This window comes from Tachysurus fulvidraco, chromosome 2 (assembly GCF_022655615.1).
Source record: "Tachysurus fulvidraco isolate hzauxx_2018 chromosome 2, HZAU_PFXX_2.0, whole genome shotgun sequence".
In the NCBI taxonomy this organism is placed as follows: Eukaryota; Metazoa; Chordata; class Actinopteri; order Siluriformes; family Bagridae; genus Tachysurus; species Tachysurus fulvidraco.
Window position 1 is genome coordinate 16466972 of NC_062519.1, and position 3756 is coordinate 16470727.

General features: G+C 41.7%; 1 long non-coding RNA gene across 1 annotated transcript in view; it reads right to left on the reverse strand.

The window, feature by feature from the left end:
• Positions 1-1448: 1448 nt before the first annotated feature.
• The window catches only part of LOC113648565, a 16278-nt gene continuing 13970 nt past the window's right edge, over positions 1449-3756 (reverse strand). Inside the window, exon 3 of the long non-coding RNA XR_003441952.2 lies at positions 1449-1541. This is a non-coding gene — a long non-coding RNA (uncharacterized LOC113648565). The remainder of the gene's footprint in view (positions 1542-3756) is intronic.

A 3756-nucleotide genomic window follows, 5' to 3' on the forward strand; every position in this document is an offset into this window, starting at 1 on the left:
TCTCACTATCACTTACACACACCAGATACAACATCTAATATAATACATCCGTTATGTATAAAGAGAAAGGATTATAAGGTGTTATAATACAGTATATAAGAGTTTATAACAGTTCAATCCATCAAAAAATTGGAGCTGCGAGTTCATTAATATCAAACAATATCAAACACTTACCAGCTTGACTTCCTGGGAGCTTTTCCTGCTCAGTTATTTCCTGTTTTTTTTTTTGGTTTAGAATCCAAACCGAACCACCAAATAAGCTGAAGATTGGAACCGGTCCAATCATCAGTGGCCTCCAAATCACATGACCAAACGAATCCCAGCTCCTTCAGTACGATTCCCTGATTCTTGGATCCGAAGGTTTGAATAAAAAAAAATAAAATCTATAAGAAGATCGTGAACATACAACATCGATAGGATTCACAGACAAGTTGATCAAAGTTTTTATCAGTGATGTAGATTCGTTTGGATTTCTCGTGTCGGGGTTAAAGGTTAAAAATAGATTTAATTTAATAATAGATAAAAATAAATAAATTCAGAAATCCACCTGAAGATAAAATAATCACACAGAAACAAGAATCCCATGAAAGGCAAACGGTTTACAATAAAACAGTTTAAAATGTGTACAAATTTGTTCGTTTCATTATTTTAAATATAATTTTAGTTCAAATGTTAGTTTGTTTTATTTATCTATTTATTTATTTATTTAACAGTGATCTTTACAGAAATTTATTTTCACGATTTATTTTTCAGATTATTGTTTAAATGTGTTTCTTTTTTTTACACAATTAATTTGTGTGGTTTTTTTTTTACACAACTTTTTTTTTTTTAAATCATGGAAAATAATAAAGATGATTCATTTACTTACAACTGATTCATTTGAGTAATGAACGAATTAAGAAACTAATCATTTGTAAATAAACGACATGCGAAGGAAAGAATAAATAAACATGAAAATAAATGAATAATGTAGAAATAATGTGGGTAAAAATTGTAAAGTAAAAAACACACACGCGCGCGCACACACACATGCGCGCACATACGCGTACACACACACACACACACACACCTCTCTAAGGACACTGCTGTGATGTGAGAGAGCAACAGAATAACCCAAACCTTGCAGAGAAAGTGAAGGCGAGAAAGTGTTTTCTGTGTGTGTGTGTCTGTGTGTGTGTGTGTGTGCGTGTGTGTGTGAGGTTAGAGAAGGTCAGACAGAGTGGACACTCAGTCGTGTGTTTGTGTGCCTCTGGGGCAGAAAGTCGTCTCCTCCGCTACCCCGGAGCATGTACTTTTACTCAAGCTGCATAATTCATGAAGACACACTGCTGCCACAGTGGGAATTTACGTGTGTGTGTGTGTGTGTGTGTGTGTGTGTGTGTGTGTGTGTGTGTGTGAGCAAGAGTGAGAGAGAGAGATCGAGAGAGAGATAGAGATGTTACACTCACACAATCCACCTTACTGTCCTCCTGTCACCTTTTGCGCTCTGATACACCCCACAGACACATTTGGAGCCTCGGATATATTTGTGACCTCACTTCCTGTTTGGCAAGAAAATAGAAATCAGACAGTGTGAATTGTTAAAAGTGCAACACAAATAAAATGAATTGAAAAAACACACAGAGTTCGAAATTCACACACACACACACACACACAAATCACAGAGAGACAGACAGAGAGAGAGAGAGAGAGAGAGAGACAGACAGACAGAGACACAGACAGAGAGACAGAGACACAGAGAGAGAGAGAGAGAGAGAGAGAGAGAGAGACAGAGAGAGAGAAAGAGAGACAGACAGACAGACAGACAGAGAGAAAGAGAGTTTGAAGGAGACGAGGGACCGCCGGTCAAACACCACAACATTATCCGTGGCCCTCTTCCCTGTTCCTGCCCAGCAGAGGCGAATCAAATATTCTATTAGATTATCCTCCAATTTGTGCCTGAGCTGGACCCTGTGTGCCCGCTGTGCCCGGCTGAGGAAACGTTTACTCCGCCACCATCTGTCTGCCTGGTAGGACATATTGGAAATCAAAGCAGGGGTCAGTAGAGAGCAGAGCGCTGACTCCTGATGGCCTGCGATCCGTCCGGCTTCCTGGAGGAAAAAAACTCCGGGACTTGGCTTTACCAGCACCATATGGTGAGAGAGAGAGAGATGGCAGGTATGTACGTACACGCACACACACACACACACACACACACACACACACACACACACACACACACACACACACACACACACACAGCTGGCATGGTGACACACTTAGAGGTTGGACAAACAAACTGACAAGGCTCACGAGGGTGCAAATAAAATACTTCCCTCGACAGAGCAGTTATCAGATCTAAGCTCTTGTTCTTAGCAGAGTTAGTAAAATTCTCAAATCTGATTGGTCAGAAAGTCTTCAGCAGCAGCAGCAGCTCCATCTCTGGTTAATGAGTAACGTTATAAACGCAGAGTTTGTTATCTTTTACATTTACATTGATTTATGCTCTTATCCAGAGAGACTAACATTCTAACTCATTTTTATATACAAAGGAGCAATTGAGGGTTAGGGGCCTTGCTCAGGGGCCCAGTAGTGAAGCTTGAGTTTTGAACTCGCAACCTTCCAATCAGTAGTCCAACACTTTAGCCACTAGGCTACCACATCTCCACCACAGTGTGATTTACTGTGCGACCAGAGGCACATCCTTGTGTAGTAGAAATCAGGTGTCACATGTTCACACTGAAAACTCCAAGAAGAAGAAGAAAATAATAAAGGAAAATTAAATGTGGAATGTTGGACAATTGATGCACTTAACACTCACAGCTTTGCTTACGTAGCAAAAAAGGGGCGGGGCTACGTGATTTGCCATCGACCGGGACACAGCTGATACGTCCGATGAGTAAAAACGTACAAAGAGCAGAGCGTGTGTGTGTGTGTAACGTGTTCTACAGTGTGTTATTTGGGACGCAGCTCTCATTAACGAACCTTGAATATTTTTAAAGAAGCAGAACAACAACAAAAAAGAAAAAAAAAAGAAAAAAAAAAGGGGTTCGGTGAATAATTAGGGACTTATTTGGAGCCGTTTCCGTTTATTGGACACTGTATTGTAGAGAACCTCAAAGGGAAGAACGTCCCCCTGAGGGTACGACCCCCCTGCCGAGGGACGGCTCGTGATGATATTTCTGTTATAATACACTCTGGATTTTTAATAGCTGCTGCCATGACGCTTTCACCTCCAAAGCTTTCAGGCGTGTCCAGGACAGGCTCGAGCTTCCTGACTAATTATATTTACAAAGTGCGTGTGTGTGTGTGTGTGTGTAAATGCCTTCACGTGCACACTTGTTCCATTAGCCATCCTGGACAAGCGCTTCAAGCTAATATGAAGTTCATTAGCAAAGTATAACAGATGCTATCAGAACAAATAAGGCCAAAACCATTTCCAACAACAACAAGGCCACTAACAACGCCATCACCTGCTCCCTCTTGCTCCGTGCTTCCATCCATCTGAACGAAAATCATCCAGAAAAATCTCAAGTCTTCCCAGGGAATAATGGACCAGCAGCACTCCAAGTCTATCAGGCAGACGGAGGGATCGGGAGAGCGAGCGAAACCTGATGAGGTTGGAAATTTCCCGTTTCTTAATTAAAGCTCATTCCGCGTGCCGGTTCCAGTTGGTTTGGGTAATTAGCCGACGCCTGGCTCTGATGAGGAGGAATCGTGCTGCTATATTGACTGGCATATGCTGCGTCTGCCACGGGGAGAATCAGGAACAGAGCG